The 19,218-nt window shown below is 31.7% G+C and overlaps 1 protein-coding gene and 1 pseudogene across 7 annotated transcripts in view; both read right to left on the reverse strand.

Moving 5' to 3' along the window:
• The window catches only part of LOC105144482 (48 related 2), a 235,328-nt gene that overhangs the window by 180,811 nt on the left and 35,299 nt on the right, over nucleotides 1-19,218 (reverse strand). The gene's annotated exons all lie outside the window — the stretch shown is intronic.
• Nucleotides 5,225-7,425, reverse strand: LOC147908967 (uncharacterized; annotated as a pseudogene).

Raw genomic sequence — 19,218 nt, forward strand, 5'->3', positions numbered from 1 at the left:
TGCCGGCAGTAGTTCCGACCCATATTACCATTATAAGATTTTACTATACCATCAAGATAGATTTTTTGAAAAATCGTTCACGTGTTCCGGTGATTATCGAAACACTAAACTTTTTTAATATTTCTGACTAAAAAATTTTCAAAATTGCATTTTCCCGCCAAAAGTGAACGCAGCGCCCTCTATGCGGAGTGTTTTGGATTCGTCTTGAGAAGATCTTTCAAATGAGCCCCCACTCGACCTATGTTGCCATTTAAGATTTTCGATCCCCCTCGTGCCCCACGTGCCCCCTTAGGGGTGGGGGGTCTTAACCCCCCTCAAAAGATAGATTTTTTGAAAAATCGTTTCACGTGTTTCAGCGTTTTTTTTTAAATACCGATGGTTTTCGAAATATTTGACCGTTCCGGGATTTTTTGCCATCACTATATGTACCATATTATATTTATACACAAAAATATTGCATATTACTGTACAATATTTGTGTTAATAGTAATGACTATAGGTTCGGTCCATTTGACGCTACAAATGCTTCGTAGCCTATTACAGATTGGAACATGATACTTTTTATTTTTTGGTACTTAATTGAACCAAAATTAGATGATAATCTGTTCAAAGGAAAAGAACAAATTAATGTCGTAAAACAAATATTAATTATTATTTATGTATTAACAACATCAAATTTATTTCGCTCTATAAGTGAACGATTTAATATATCTAAATTAAGTGCATGTGTTATTATGTGCATGATTTATTACGAAGAGAGTAGTTCGAGCAATATATAGTATACAAAATCTGTTTATTAAATGGCCTATCTATGAAGGAACTGAAAATACTTGGACAAATGTTCACACTACATGGATTATATTGGATAGATTATATGGATTGCCTAAAGTTTTTGGATTATTGATGAAACACACATAAACATTCCTCGACCAAAAGAAGATGCCAAGTTATATAAACAGAAAAGACAGATTTTCTATACAATTTCAAGTAAAAGTAAATATTTTCTATCGTTTGTTTTTCTGTCAAGATTATCAAGAATAATAGATATTAGATTAATAATAGATATTAGAATAATAGATTTTACAGAGATTGACGTATTTTAAACAATTAATAAACTATTATACCCAATAGATTGTGTTTTTCAGTTAATATGTAAAAGTGATTTATCATTTATTCATGTATTTGCTGAAATGCCAGGAATGAAATCATATGTCCATGATATGCGAAAGTTTCTTTATTCTGTTCAACGATAATGCATTTCAAAGTATTTTCCTGGCAATAGCCATTTATTAGACGATGCAGCAAACAATATCCAAAATAATATTATGGTGTCATTTTATGATAATGATCATTTAACTAGAGAACAAAGAAAATTTAATCATCGTTTGTCATCTGCTCGAATAATTGTTGAAAGATTAATAGTTACTAAAAGGACGATGGAGATATTTATTAGATAAATTGTCTATGACAAAAACAAAGGACCCCGCATAATTACTTGTTGCATATTATGGGTATTCCGAATTAGGTTAACTTAGCTTATTTTTTCCCCTAGATTGGCAGCTCCGTAACTAAACCGAGAAGTGTTCCGAATCTGTCGGCTGTCATAACTTGTAACCAATAGAAACCAGTAGCTGAGTTTGACGGCTGATGGATTCGGAACACTTCTCGATTTAGTTATGGAACCAATATCTAAAGGAAAAAATAAGCTAATCCAGTTTGAAATAAACCCTACATAACATATGTTTATTACCCTACATAACATATGTTTATTACGATCATGTTTATTAAAATTCCTATTATTGTTCCTGAAGTACTGCATGAAATAGAACCGCTAGGTTTATTACTAATGAATTGAAAAAAGAAGGAAATATAAAACGAAATAGATTGATGAAAATCGCTCATGACAATTTTGAAAGGATTAATTAAGATTTATAAATACAAAACGAGTGGAATTCCGAAAACGTCCAACAATTATCATGAAATTTGATAGAAATACTCCAAATGACGTTAAATAAATGCCCTTAAATGGATTTTTATCAACAAAAAAGTTTATTTTTTGCCAAAAATGTTTGAATAAAGTCATGGAAGTTTGTGCTCATTATTTTGAGTATACTACATGTTTATCGCAGTTTATATAGGAGTGGAGGGGATGCGTATATAGAAGAAAAATATTTATCGTGTGTGTCTTTCATGCTTGTAGGTGAGCAATGTGTATTTATTTTGGTATTACTGGTCACGGGTAGTCGTTATTAGTCAGTCATCTAGAAATGTTGCCTATAATTATCGAAATAGGTGAAAAGATGACGTTATTCTTACTGATTTCTAGTTAAAGGATAGAACTAGTACATTACGGTTTGTAAGAGAACTTGGATTAGTTCACGGTTTTGTAAGAATCATAAGAGAGTGATGGTTTTTGAAGAATGGTATGGTGCGGAAGATTTCGATATCTTAAGCATGAAAAATATGCTGTTACGGCTGCAGACAATACATGATTTGAAAGGTGTCACATTTCAATGGAAAAATATTTAATAACATATTGTTTTGCTGTTGGTATGTCTTTTGGACAAGCTGTTCGTGAAAGTAGTTGGCTTCATGGTGAAATAACGTCTGCGGAAATGATATCAGACAAATATTCGTTTTATCGTGAAGTTTGTACGGTATCATTGGACAAGCAATATGAAGATTACAGCAATATGAAGATCAAGCAATATGCTTGATTATATTGGAGGAGATGATTTTATAGTGCAAGTTGATGAATGTAAGATTGGTTGGAGAAAATATGAACGAGGCCGTATTGTTGAGGGTTTTTGGATAATTGGTATAATTGTACGTGGGCAATCTGAAGATTATTGTTTAGAAATATGTCCTGATAACAAACGGGATGCAACTTTAATAACATTAATTAAAAAATATATTGCTCTTGGTACGGAAATTCATTCAAATTGCTAAAAAGTTATCAAGATTTGGAAAAACATTGTTATAAGTATAAAACTGTGAATCATTCTATAGAATTTATAAATTCGGAAAGTGGTGCATATACGCAAAATATAGAATCGTTATGGCGATTAATAAGAAGATTTCTGAGTCGAGATGGAGTTACGAAAGCTAATATATAATAGCTGATCAATTGTGTGAATTTTTATAGAGGCGAGATGTACGAAAGAAACAGTTAGATCCGTTTGAAAAGTTAATTTCTGGTAGTAAGAATGCGTATTTTGGCTAGAGAAAGAATAATATAAAGGCATTTATTTGTATAAGAGATAAAATTATATTTGTTTTATATATGTATTATTATGTATTACAGTATATATATATGTATATGTTATATATATATATATATATATATATATATTAGGTGTTGGAATTAATTCGCTATATATATATGTGTTTGAGATCGTTAATTCGAGAAAAGCAAGAATTCTTTCAGTCGACCGACAGTAATTGTCATTGAACGCACGCATAAAGTGAGCTCGTGATTTCATCTCGAGCATGATCTTAATCCTCGTTAAAATCCTCGATTTGGCATTCTTTGTTCTTTTTAAAACAATTCGGTACACGCAAACAAGCTCCGGCAACGGACAATCGAAAGTTCTAGAACAATTCAATTGTCGCACGCGAGCGCCGCGCTCCGACGAATACGTTACGCGCTGTCACCAATCCCACGAACGGATTTTCTGTCGCGCATGACTGTTACGTTGAACGTCGTTAGAAAGGAATCCAAAGCGCCAATCAATTTTGTACAACTAATGCCACGTAATAATTACGATTGTGGCAAAATTTTATTGGATTTCTCCCAAGAAGAAAGCCCAGGCCGAAAGCAATAAATGCTTCGATCTCGCCGTCCTCTTGCTTAGAGTTCTTACTTCTTAAAGTTCTTAGACCGCTTAGATTGCTTACTTCTTAGAGTCCTTAGTTCTTAGAGTCCTTAGAGTTTTAGACTTCTTAGAGTTCTTAGAGTCATAGTCTCGCTACTATATCGCTTCGTAAAATCGCCGTGCTAACCGCTTAGTGAAAACCGCTATAAAACGGATCTTTTCGAGAAGAGCCGAGAAAATCGCCAAGATTTTTCATCACCGCGATTCCAAATACAATTTGGAAAAGGTGACCGCATTGAATATTCTGTTAATCTAATATTTAATTAATTATATTTTTTGACTTTGTAACTGAGCATATTAAAGAAAATTCTTTTGTTAAATTACAAAGAAACGGAGTTCTCTCTACTGTGGTGTATCATATCAACCTTGTGCCGTTCTCTCACTCGAATCTTTCCGCGCGGTGCATTCCCGCACAATATGTTATATTAATATATTGTTGTATTAGCATTTACATATATTTTTTATATAATAACTGCTTAAAAATATAGGCCCTATTACACGCTTTATTACAGCGAGCTATGTAACGGTAATGCATGCAGGGGGTGTATGTTTTACTTAAACGTTTTTAACATTAAATCTTTTTGTCGATAAAAATCCATTTAAGGGCATTCATTTGGACGTTATTTGGAATATTTCTGCTAAATTGCATGATAATCGAGCGTTGGACGTTTTCGGAAGTTTATCCTACAAAACAATGAGATACTGTATTTTATATTTATTTTTGTATAACAGTAAATAAAATAAGTTTTTAGAGTAGTGAATAAAATGTGTGTTAATATGATTTTGTTTCTATATCTTTTATTTTGAATTTAAATAAAATTATAATTTATTATTTATTATTTATACATGCTACTTGTTAAACGAACTTGTTGCTACTATTAATTAAACGAATTCTATCTTCAATTAAAAAATATGCACTACATTTTTAAATTATATTTTAATTATATCGTTAAGATGATATGATTTAATATAAAAATCTATTAAATAATCTATTAACTTAATCTAACCAAATGAATCAAATAAATAAATAATTTCAAAATTGTCTTTTGGATTATATGGGACTTCCCTTCGTTTTATCTTATCACGTTTTTCTGACATTACTAGTGGAAGAAGAGAAATGCAGCGCCAGTAATTTTCACTGCTGCCAATTTTACTAATTTTATTGATAGTAATCAAACTTATTTTTGAATACACTGTTAAACAATAGTTATCGGTTATATAATTGGTTATTTTTTATAATATCTTATATCCTAGTTAATAGTCACATTTTTTAATTATTTAAGTCATTTAAGAAATCTATTTTGAAATATTTTATTATTTATAGACTAAACTTCTACTGGATTTTCAAATTCTTCTGATTTTTCGTTTGTATAACCACTTTTAAACCACGAATATTTAAATAAGTTGTGATATCGCGGGGATGACAACTGATTATGTATTAGAGATTGTAATTTTATTATATTATTTTTATTTTTATTTTTATTTTTATTTTGTTCATGTAAATTTATATTACTTTCTAATAATAAAACAATATCTGAAAATCTTTTAGCAAAATTTTTCCAAATTCTAAATCCGAAAACATTTAATGGTTGTATTTTCTCTGTAATGCCTTTCGATATAATCATAGTAGTAATATGTTTTCCTGCAAGTGTTAAATCTGAAATAATATTGGGACAATGTCCAGTCCATAAATCGAGAGAAGAAGAACACTATTAGAACTAATATTTGGAAAATAAGCTTCTTCTAACCACATTTTAAAATAGTCTGTAAGAAATATAAATGTTGAATTAATAACTATTAGGTGTACAAATAAGTTTCCGCCGTTTGACAAAAGACGGCGCCACTAGCAAGTATGGTTAAAATTGTCTGATGTAAAACATTATATCATAAGGTTGGACATTTGTCAACAACATAACCTTGAAATACTAGCGATTTTGTATCAGCATCATATATTTTTTTTGTGCGAAAATGCCGAGTTTTGAGCCGAATAAGCGTCATTTGCGGGAACTTTTGATTTACTTCTTTAATTTGGAGAAATCTGCAGTTGAGGCTCATCGATTGCTTGTAGAAGCATATGGTGAGGCTGCCTTAAGTGAGAAAAGTTGTCGTGAATGGTTTCAAAAATTTAAGAACGATGAATTTGACGTCGAAGACAAAGAACGTAGCGGAAGGCCGAAAGTGTACGAAGACGCGGAATTGGAAGCATTATTGAATGAAGATTCGTGCCAAACGCAAAAAGAACTTGCACTTACATTTTGACTTACATCAATAAAACATTATGTATCGTTCTTTCACAATAAATGCTTAATTTTTTATTAAAAACGGCGGAAACTTATTTGTACACCTAATATTTTATGACTGTTATGAGGTTCTTAAATAAAATACAATATAAAATATATCACAGAAATAAAACTTATAATTTTATGATTCCATTTATGCAAATTTATATTTACTTTTTAATAGTAAAATAGTATCTGAAAATATTTGTTAAAGGAAATTTATTTAATTATCTGAAGTTATTTTACTAGATTTTGATGCTTTTACAATAACATTTATTGGTATAAATAAGGTTTCTAGTATTTTTGGTCCAAATATACCATTAGTTTCTTTCAATACAATAAATAAAAGTGATAGCAAATTTCCATTACACAATATTATTGGTGTATGAGTGTGTTGATATAGATTGCACAACACACTCTATTTTCTTTACTCCTTCATTAGAAAATAACCTTCCAGAATAAATTTCCAATTGGAAATTGATCAGAATTAAAAACATTCTCAGATCCGAACTGTTCGATAAGTGGTTTCAGAAAATCATCAGATATTTTGCAACTCAACGGAATCTTCTATTGTTCTTTTAGTTACAAATTTCGTAATTTTTCTCGAAACAATTCGATGGAACTTTTCGAATGTTGATACAACTGTGAGATGCTTTAAATATAGGATTTAAATTTCCTATTTCTTCTTGAGCTTGTAAAGCCCACTTTTGTAAATCGATATCATGAACTATGAATCCTGATTCAACAATTGCAGTAATCAAGTTTATCTTGTGTAAATTTGGAGATATAAGATAATTTTTCTAGACGATTTCCACCTGAATGTAATTGTTCTTCCCATCGTCTTAATTGATGTTCAGATGAAATTCTTCTAAATTTATTTTGCGTTGATTTTAGCGGATGATTCCTTTTATTTTTGTTTTTTTCATTAATATCACAATTCCGCCAATATTCAACAGCTCGTCTTTTATAAAAACTGTCAAAGTCTGTGTCATCATTTGAACATTGAGAATGAAAATTTAATTAAATTATTATGTCTTCACTCCATGCTTCTTCATCATCTTCAATTATTTCAGAATTATGTAGTTTATAAGGTACTTGATATTCGAGATAGATCTTCTAACTCATTATAGTGAAAAATACCATCCAGTAATAATTTTTGTATATTTTTTTTAATTCTAAATTTCTGCTTCTGTTACTGGTGTTTCTGTTAGATATATTATACTTATAGATGCTAATAAAAGTCTAATAACATTAAGCGGACTGATAATCATTTCCAAAGATTAAACTTGGCTCCGAATCGTAATATAAAAACAATTTTAAAAAATGCACAAATACAATATGATTATGACAAAACTACTGCGCTGACTAAATGTAAAACTGTTACGAGAATATTTTTATACTGTCCATTTGTTATACTTATTTTGAATGTATACATAAATTTATATCATAAATTATCAGTTAATATCTAATCATTTATTATCAATGGGCGCATTCAGCAGTAAAGAGCGCTACGGAACTATATGCTGAATGACCTACTTTCCGCATCGCTCCCTCAACATGCTGCGGGAGCGGACACCATCCTATTGAGCGGAAATTTTTTTTCATAAACTTCGGTTCGATATCCTCATTCAATCAAATCACAGACTAAGCATTTACAACTGTGTCAAGATCAAGCAGCATTTCAACAAATTTCAGGCGATCCACGCCTTTTTCAAGTAGCCTCTCAATTGCACTCCTTCTATTTCGTGTCCATATTCGAATGTAAGATCTTCGCCATTGTCTAATTGCTGCTGATTTATTTATAGAATTAGATATTGATGTCAATAATAGTAATTCTAATTGCACGTTAGAAAAAAATGAATATTTAAACGATAGCCCCTCCCCCCCCCCCCCCCGAGTTCAGCAGAAATGTCAGATTCAGTTTCCGGACGTTGTATTCCATTAAAAAGTGACTAAAAAGGCGAGATTCAAAAAAGATTTACAATGTGAGAAAAAATTGGAAAATCATTGCAGTTGAGGAGGAACAAATAAAAGCGATGGAACAGTTAACAAAAAGAAAACAATTCGATTCAAAGAGAAAGAAACGAACTTTTAAAACAATTTCTTACGAAAATGTAATTATGTAATGTTATTAATAATAAATTTTCATTTTTACATACGTATGTTTATTTTGTGTATATATATATATATATATATATATATATACATATATACACACTCATAATAATCCTATTGTTATTTTTTACACGTGTATGTATTTAGATTTTGTAAATATATATTTTTAATATACATATATATATATATATATACATATATATATATATTAAAAATATATATTTACAAAATCTAAATACACACACGTATAAAAAACTATATAAATTTTATTTAAGACATCTTTTCATATATCTTATTGTTCCGATGACAATTACGTATATGAGCATGGATAGCATATATACGGAAGCATTAATAAGTATTTCTCGAAAATGATATGTCGTAATGTAATTTTTTTATTACACATGGCTGAATTTGTAAAAAAATAATCTTTAATTTGATAAAAAAAATTGAAAATTTGAGAAAATTACAAGTGATGGGGATATTTTGTTAAACAAAAAAAATAAAAAAATTTTTTTTCTTATAATTTTAAAGTATTCTTGAAACCGTACAACTTTTGTTTAAAAAAATTTTTTCTATTTTTTATACTTCCGACGATATTTAGCTCGAAAGAAAAATATCGTTTTTTTTTCAAAGGGATGTTTCACTCTTTAAACATGAATTAGCGCACGTATAAAAAAATATTGTCTCTTAGATTTTTGTGTTTTACAACATATTTCATGGAGAATCAATCAGTTCCGGACAGTTGTAAAACTTCTCTTGTTAACTACAATTTTTAGGAATTAATAACGAAATTTTACGTTATTTTTTTTATTACTTGATATAGAGTTATTTCAATAAAGACGTTCACACCTTGATAGAAAAGCAGGAAGTGGATAATCGCGCTTCACACCTTGATAGAAAAGCAGGAAGCGGACAATCGCGCTGGTAGTTTTTAGTATGAAAAGCCGAAATTGTCGACATTGTCTAACAGACGGACATATTGAACAATTACCTATTAAACAAAAATTCAAGATTCAGTAATAGAAATTAATTATAATTTAAAGTTAAGATATATGGTGCAAATTAAAGTATACCAGGTGTATGCATAAGTTTTTTCCGGTTTAACTAAGAGATGGCGCCAGCGAAAAGTACGCAGCGTATTAATTTGACACATACGCCATTTTGTTCGTCTGACATTTAACTACAAACACACACAAGTTGAGTCCGCCAAAAACTAGCTTCTTTGTTTTATCGTTCAGTGATCATGTCAAATTTTGTGCCTGAAAAAGAATATTTGCGGCACGCATTGCTTTATTTAATCAAAAGAAAAAAGCTGTTGAAAGTCATCGTTTGCTGGTAGAAACATATGGTGAACACGCTTCATCGATTAGAACATGTGAGACATGGTTTCGACAATTTAAAAATGGTGATTTCAATGTGAAAGACAGTGAGCGCTCTGGTAGACCACAAAAATGCGAAGACGAGCAATTGCAGGAGTTATTGGATGAAGACCCAACTCAAACTCAACGGCAGTTAGCAGAAGCATTATATGTATCACAAGAAACAATCAGCAGACGTTTACGAGCAATGGGAAAGATCATTAAACTCGGTAAATGGGTCCCACACAATTTGAATGAACGTCAAATGGAAAATCGCAAAGTCACTTGTGAAATGCTGCTTCAACGCTACGGAAAAGAAATCATTTTTGCATCGAATTGTGACGGGTGACGAAAAATGGAATTATTTTGAAAACCCGAAGCGGAAAAAATCGTGGCTTTCACCTGGCGAAGCCGGTCCATCAACACCAAGGCCAAATCGCTTCGGCAAGAAGACCATGCTCTGTGTCTGGTGGGACCAGAGCGGTATTGTGTATTATGAACTCTTGAAGCCCGGCGAAACCATTAATACACAACGCTATCGCCAACAAATGATTAATTTAAACCACGCATTAATCGAAAGACAACTGGAATGGGTCAGAAGACATGGCAAAGTGATTTTGTTACACGACAATGCGTCGTCTCACACAGCAAAACTAGTGAAAGACACCTTGAAATCGCTTGGATGGGACATCCTTCCGCACCCGCCGTACTCCCCAGACCTGGCGCCATCTGACTATCACCTCTTCGCATCAATGGGGCACGCGCTCGCAGAGCAGCACTTCAGCAATTTCGAGGAAGTTGGAAAATGACTCGACGAATGGTTTGCCGCAAAAGACAAGCAGTTTTCTGGCATGGTATTCATAAATTATCTGAAAGATGGGCGAAATGTGTAGAAGCCGATGGCCAATATTTTGAATAAAAAAAATTTATTTCCCTTGAAAGTTACGTGTTTTTTTTTTACCAAAAAACCGGAAAAAACTTATGCATACAATAAAGAACTAATAAAATATAAAATAAAACGAAAATATAAATTAAAAAACGATTTGCTCTTATGTATAGTTATATTTACATAAATACAATCATTTTTGAAAAATAACGAAAAAAGTAACGATTTTTCCGTTACTTTAACAATAACGTGTTATTTTTTAGAATAAATAACGTAGTAACAAGTAACGAATTACTTTTTATTGCAAATAATGATAACTGTAACGTGTTACTAAAAAAAAGTAACAACTCTACATATATACACATATATACGGGATGTTCTCTTTTAAATGATCCCGCCCAATATCTCAAAAACTAAACCCAGTAGATAAAAATTGTTTGGCTCGAAGAAGGATATAAGATGCCATTGATTTAACCTTGGATAGTCCTCTGAAGGTCACGTGAAGATTGCTTTTAATTTTTTAAATAAAACTCCCTATTTTTCATTACATATTCTAATAGCTCATCTCAAGAGCTTTCCGAAACACTATAATTAAGTTACTTTTCGTTAACTACTTGTTAAATTATAAGGCAAGATCAGGAATGATTCGGCCGATTAATGCAAGATCGAGACTGTTCCGGCCGCGCAGGACTGATCCGGCCAATCCAAGTCAGAATCTATTTTTCATATGAAAGGATTATGATCTTAATAGGTATATACGCCATACCTATCAAGAACTTAATTTATTAAATATTATTTACTATATTTATAGTAAACGAACTATATCAGTAAAAACTTTGTACTGTCTATTACTATGAAAAAAATATTAGAAATCCAAAATATTTATTTTTTATTAAAAAATAAACTTTTTGAAACCTTGCATTTTTACCATATATAGAGATGGGATATATATAATAGCTTCTCACAGGGAAAGGGGAGTTATGTACGGCTCATGAAAAATTTACAAATAATGCATATAAATAAGACATATAATGACACAATAATTTATAAAATGTGTTTAATAAAGTTTTATTAAGAAATAAGAAAAAATGGTAAATATGTATATGAAGTAATAAATAATAATTACAATCTTCCTACATATATTACAAGTGTTATGACATAAGTTTTATGAAGTACATATTATAATTTATTGCATTTAGTGCATTGAATTCAATCTGCGCACTTTGTATGTTTTGGGCATAAATTCTGCTTGCTAAAAATGCCGTATATCCCAAACAGGTGGGATATATAAGACAACAAACTAAATAAAGAATACGAAAATAATGTACTTGTATTTTGCTACACAACATGCTTTACTATTCCACTACACATATGTATCACGAAATAATCATTAGGTCTTTAGTCACGCCCTACAGTAATCATTTTATGTAAATTATAATTTATGATGGCATTATTTATTACAATGACAAATCGATTCAACTCACAATAATTTCATTAATATTAACAATAAGAAGCTGAAATCATAATACAATACTAATATAATATAAAAGCAGAGTTGCAGGAAAATTACCCACACTTCTATTTTTTCTTATACGGCGTAAATCCCAGCGCGGCGTATTTGCCGGAGTTACTCTAAGTGTTTAAATATCTCTCCACACATAATCGAATTCGATGTTCAAAACCACTGTCAATAAAAGTATTGTACATTTCTTAAAATGCTACGGCAGGCAAGAGTTATACGCTCCATTATATTCTCTCTTGTTGTGAATGTTTTTTGAGTATACGTTTTTCAAGTATCCCCATAAAACGAAATCTGGACTTGACAAGTCTGGAGATCTAGAACACTATGACATTGGTCCACCGCGTCTTATCCATCTACCTGAGAATGTGAGATCTAAATGGTATCTAACTCTTTTACTCCGATGCACAGGCGCACCATTCTGTTGAAAGAACATACATTGTCTTGTGTCCAGATCGATATCTTCAAGCAGTGCCGGCAAGGCACTAGAGGCATTCTCTTTATTATCTATATCTTATTGTAGAAAGTGTAAATAATTATTATCATTAACATTTTCGTCAGAGAACTGATAAGGTTTCTGTTTAATGTACCACACCATACAATGAGGCTTCAGCGATGTTGATGATTAACTTCTCGATATCAATCTCATGGGTTTTCAACAGATCAATAATGAGAATTATGTCGATTTAATTGTCCAGTGTTGTGAAAAGTTGCTTTATCACTAAATAAAACAAATCTGAAAAATATTCGATCATGATTTTTATTTGACATTATTTGTCTCCATCTACAAAATTTTAGTCTTTGTTGAAAATCATTGAATGTTAATTGTTGTGTCAGAGTGATATGGTAAGGATGGAACTTATGAGTAATCAAGATCCTATGACTTGTTGATTTCGGAATCTTATTTAATTCTCTTTGCCTCATTGATATGCGTGGATTAAAAGCTATTATTCTTAATACGGGATATTGTTGGATCTCAGTAAACGCAGTTGTATACCATTAATGTAACATTTATAAATCCGATTGTAACAGGTTATGTAACTAGGATGTTGTATTATGTTGTATTCTCATTAGTTGTAATTTCCCATTCAGATGAATAACAGAGACTATGTAACAGTTATATAGTACTTACTATGTAGATGTTATGGATTGTTATATAATAGTTACATTTTTGTTGTGTAAATGTTTCAATGTGTTATATAATTGTTTTGAATACATTATATATATTATGAATATATTAATGTCACTGGTAGAAATAAAATCGCTTGGAAATGTCTTTGGAAATAAATCGCTGAAAATTACTGAAATCGCTAAATCTTTATCAATTGACCTATTTCAACTGAAATGGATCAAGATAAATATTTTAGCGATTGCAGCGATTTTCAGTGATTTATTTCCATCAAAAGTCATTTACAATTTTGTCACATCTTGTTATAGCCTTACTTATATGTTCTCATGACTATCTCTATGTCATCGATGTGACAGATTTCCTAACCTGAATAGTCTTGTAACGATTAATATCTCCACGGGACAAAGCGATACTTTATTTATTAAAGTCGTTCATTTCGTGCAAAAATGCATCGAATGAACTTAATCAACAATCGGAGGTGTAAAGGCTAAATTCAATCAGGTGTATGCATAAATTTTTTCCGGTTTTTTGGTAAAAAAAAAAACACGTAATTTTCAAGGAAATTAATTTTTTTTTATTCAAAATATTGGCCATCGGCTTCTACACATTTCGCTCATCTTTCAAGTAATTTATGAATACCATGCCAGAAAAACTGCTTGTCTTTTGCGGAAAACCATTCGTCGAGTCATTTTCCAACTTCCTCGAAATTGCTGAAGTGCTGCTCTGCGAGCGCGTGCCCCATTGATGCGAAGATAGTCAGATGGCGCCAGGCCTGGGGAGTATGGCGGATGCGAAAGGATGTCCCATCCAAGCGATTTCAAGGTGTCTTTCACTAGTTTTGCTGTGTGAGACGACGCATTGTCGTGTAACAAAATCACTTTGCCATGTCTTCTGGCCCATTCCAGTCGTCTTTCGATTAATGCGTGGTTTAAATTAATCATTTGTTGGCGATAGCATTGTGTATTAATGGTTTCGCCGGGCTTCAAGAGTTCATAATACACAATACCGCTCTGGTCCCACCAGACACAGAGCATGGTCTTCTTGCCGAAGCGATTTGGCCTTGGTGTTGATGAACCGGCTTCGCCAAGTGAAAGCCACGATTTTTTCCGCTTCGGGTTTTCAAAATAAATCCATTTTTCGTCACCCGTCACAATTCGATGCAAAAATGATTTCCTTTCGTAGCGTTGAAGCAGCATTTCACAAGTGACTTTGCGATTTTCCATTTGACGTTCATTCAAATTGTGTGGGACCCATTTACCGAGTTTAATGATCTTTCCCATTGCTCGTAAACGTCTGCTGATTGTTTCTTGTGATACATATAATGCTTCTGCTAATTGCCGTTGAGTTTGAGTTGGGTCTTCATCCAATAACTCCTGCAATTGCTCGTCTTCGCATTTTTGTGGTCTACCAGAGCGCTCACTGTCTTTCACATTGAAATCACCATTTTTAAATTGTCGAAACCATGTCTCACATGTTCTAATCGATGGAGCGTGTTCACCATATGTTTCTACCAGCAAACGATGACTTTCAACAGCTTTTTTCTTTTGATTAAATAAAGCAATGCGTGCCGCAAATATTCTTTTTCAGGCACAAAATTCGACATGATCACTGAACGATAAAACAAAGACGCTAGTTTTTGACTCAACTTGTGTGTGTTTGTAGTTAAATGTCAGACGAACAAAATGGCATATGTGTCAAATTAATACGCTGCGTACTTTTCGCTGGCGCCATCTCTTAGTTAAACCGGAAAAAACTTATGCATACACCTGGTAACTAATTCCATGGAACAGATTTTAGTGTGCACAGATATAATTCGTAATGTAAGCGACTGAATTTATTAAATTCTATTTATTATTCTTCTATAGCACAAGTAATATTCATTTGTCTGTAAATTCTCATGATTCAAATACAAATAGTCACGCGTGTTGCACTTTGTCGCGCTCGGCAGTTTGAAACTCGACTGGCACAGAGCTTCGCGACATCGCGAATAGAAACCGCAACGTTAGAATCATAATTTAAATTATATAGTATTAATATAATATCAGCGAAACAACTGTTTTATAATATGCAATGAATGCCGTTATATTGCTATTCGTTTATTATAACATAAATATTGAAACAATGTAATAGTTTCATAACTTGGTTGTATTATATATAAAGTAAAGTTATATAGTTATAATATAAATAAAGTGTAACATCTATTACATTATTTGTTACTTTCACGTTATATTGTATTTATATTTGGTGTTTGCTGGGATCATACCTTTCTAGTACATTAATATAACGTCTTTATAGTTTTCGACGTTGACGTTGCCATTGACATAATACAAGCCTGAAAATCATACAATGATTTGGATGTCTATGAGGAAATCGATTACGGTACCGCTGCTTGTCAATAATTATTATGGCATTCTTCAAGTACCAGAATATCAACAATTTCGAAGTATAATTCGGTATTTTGTGTACATTAAGTTACAAAATAAGAGCCGATAGGTTTACTATCCTGATTGATATTGGACGACTAAGACAAATTTAAGCGTTTATGGATCATTCTTTGCCATCAATCATCATGGATCAGTCCCGGTTGGATGAACCGATTAAGATAGAAAATGTTGCGTGAGTTTAAAGGAATTGAATAATCCTTTTGGAGGTGGTTACTCTGCTGATACGATGGGATATCGATTTCAAATTCTCGTGGGAGAAAAATGAAAAAATAAATTTATAAAAAAATTATGATTACTACAAGGATGAGAATATGCAAAGGAGCGCACTATTGACGTGAATGTGTTGAGGTAACCAATTATATTATGATGAATGAATGTTCTGGGAGAAAAATGGACGGTTAATTGATAATTTCGAAACAAGTATGTTTAATCTGAAATCATTGTTACAGATCACTGCTTTTGAATAATCAAATTGAAATCAGAGTTGTAACTCGAACTTTTCCACAAGGTACATTCGTGTTAACAGTAAAATTCAAGTAAAATTTAATTCCACTGTCATAATTTTTAAATTTTATATCTACAAATGTAATAGGTTATAATTTTTAAGTTATGTATGTAGAAATGATATTCAAAAGACAATCCACTGTATTACAACTTTCAAGCCTTATAACTTAGCAAGTATTTAACAAAAAGTAACTTAGGTATAGTGTTTTGGAAAGCTCTCGAGATGAAATATAAGAATATATAATGAATAGGGAGTTCCAGTTTTAAAAAATTGAAGGTGATCTTCACGTGATCTTCAGAGGATTATCCAAGGCACCATCAAATTAATGGCACCATCTTATGTTCCCCTTCGAGCCAAACAATTTTTGTTTGAATCATTTTGTCTATTGGGTTTAATTTTCAAGATATTGGGCTGGATCTTTAAAAATGAGACACCCTGTATATACAGGATATATATTTCAGACCATTCGTACCACCCTTTTATCACAGGATAAGATTAATCAAAAAAGTGTTCGAACAAAAGTTGAGTTTCTTAAATCCTATTTACTAACGCCAAGGTCAGGGCAAGGTCACATCAATTTTTTTTTAATGGGACACCCCATTTTTATTGCATATTCTTATAACACACCTTGAAAATTTTCCAAAACACTATAATTAAGTTCATTTTTATTAAATATTTTTTGAGCTATAAGGCTTGAAGGTTACAGTACTTTTGGTATTAGCATTGCCCAAAGTGCTTAAACAATGATTAAAATACTTTCTAATTTTATTCAGAATTATGACCTGGATAATATTTGTCAAAGCCATTGGAAGTTGTTCCTCTTATTTTTTTTAATAAAGGTATTACTCTACTTGATTATAATAAAAGTAGACAAATTCAACGCCCAATTTTTTATTTTCACGTAAAAATAAAAATGAACTTTGACAAATATCCAGATCATAATCTTGAATGACATTAAAGAAGTTTTAATCATCGTTTGGGCATTTTGAGCAATGCTAATATCGGAAGTACCTTCAAGCTATATAACTCAAAGTACTTAATAAAAATGAACTTAATTGTTTTAGAAAGCTCTCTGTGCTATAAGAATATGCAATAAAAAATGGGATGTTCTATTTAAAAAATCAATCTGACTTTGGCGACACCACCCAAGGTCAAACTCATAGCGCCAGTAAATAGGGCTTTAGAAACCCTACAACTTCTGAATTTTTGAATATTTTTTCAATTGAATCTTATCCTGCGAAGATAAAAGAGTAGTACGGATGATCTGAAACACGGATGGTATATACAGGGTGGCCCACCATTTTATGTAATATATCAAGATTTCTCGAAAACTATAGTAGATACGGAAAAATGTTTTAAAAAAGTTGTATAGTTCAGAGGGGGATATAAAAATCATTGAGTTGACCTTGGATGGCTAATGTCAAGTTAAGGTCATATTTTTTTAAATGTATGGCATATTTTTGATGACAGAATCTAATAGATGATGTAGAACTTTTCAAAACACTGTAATAAAATTATTTTTCGAGTTACAAGGCTTGCAAGTTACAGTATCACCGGCATTAGCATTAGGCAAAGTATCCGACAGCTAAAACTTTTGAATGTTGTTCGGGATCATGTCCTGAATAACATTTGTCAAGATGAAGGCCACTGGAAATTATTTCTCTTATTTTCATTTTTACTAAAAATTCATTCTTATGTAAAAATGAAAATAAGAGGTATAACCTCCATTAGCTTTGATTTTGATAAATGATATTCAGGACACAATCCTGAACAGCATTCAAATGGTTCAGCTATCGGTCGGACACCTTGAGTAATGCTAATGCCGACGATACTGTGATTTTCAAGCATCATAATTCAAAAAGTACTTTTTTCAATAAAAAATATTTTCTTATAGCGTTTCGTAAAGTTCTTGACATCAGCTATTAGAATCTGCCATCAAAAATAGGATGTTCTATTAAAAAAAATCAATGTAATCTTGACCTGACCTTGGCACTCAAGGTTAAATCAATAATACCTTCTTATGTCTTTCTCCGAACCATACAACTTTTGTTTGAAATATTTTTTCTTTTATATCATAGTTTTCGAGAAATATAAATGCATTATTTAAAATGGAACACTTTTATATTAGGTGCGCAACTAAGTTCTCGCTGTTATTTTGATGAAAATGCATCAATATATATATATATATTAGGTGCGCAACTAAGTTCTCGCTGTTATTTTGATGCATTTTCATATATATATATATATATATATATATATATATATATATATATATATATATATATACGTGTCCCATTTTAATTGCGCACCCCAAATATTTCGAAAACTACACATCCTAGAAGAAAAAGTTTTAGACAAAAGTTGTAGGGTTTCGAGGGGGGCATCCAACAGTGACCTTGACCATGACCGTTACCATGGCCGTCAAGGTCATTTCAAGGTCAAGTCAAAATTTTCAAATGGAACGACCCTTTTTTCACACCGCAATTGGAAAGAGGAAGAAATTTTACGTCCGAATATGACCTTGACCGTGACCTCAATGTCAAGATCATGTCAAGATGAAATCCAAACATCTTGAAAACTATGTGCTCTTGCAAAAATGTTCGACACCAAAGTTGTGAGGGGGGGGTTACTTAATGACCATGATCATGACCTTCAAGGTCATTTCAAGGAATTAGAAAGAGGAGGAAATTTTACGGGTCTGAATTTTGTGTGATCATAAAAGCAAACTCCCAATGAAGAAAACTAGTTATAAAGGACCATTTTATGAAAATTAACCCTTACTCCGTAGCCCTTTGTTTCGGCATTTTAAATCTGTAAACCATGGTCTTTTAGCTCCTGTGCCTTTTTTAAAAATGCCTTTTTTAAAAATGCTTTGAAAAATCTGCAGAAATTCATGAAGCTTCTTAAAACCCTCAACTACAAATCCCAATTAAATATTTCGGGAAAAATAATTTTTTTATACATTTCTTACTTGAAGAAAGTGGAAAAACCTATGGAAAAATCACTTGCTCTTGCACTTGCGGCAGAGTCTTGTAGACCCTGAGTTAAGGATTAAAGATTTACCTTCGACATTAATGTTAACCGACGTGTACGGCGTGGAGGTCCGAA

This window comes from Acromyrmex echinatior, chromosome 7 (genome assembly GCF_024713525.1).
Source record: "Acromyrmex echinatior isolate Ae372 chromosome 7, ASM2471352v2, whole genome shotgun sequence".
NCBI classification, from domain to species: Eukaryota; Metazoa; Arthropoda; class Insecta; order Hymenoptera; family Formicidae; genus Acromyrmex; species Acromyrmex echinatior.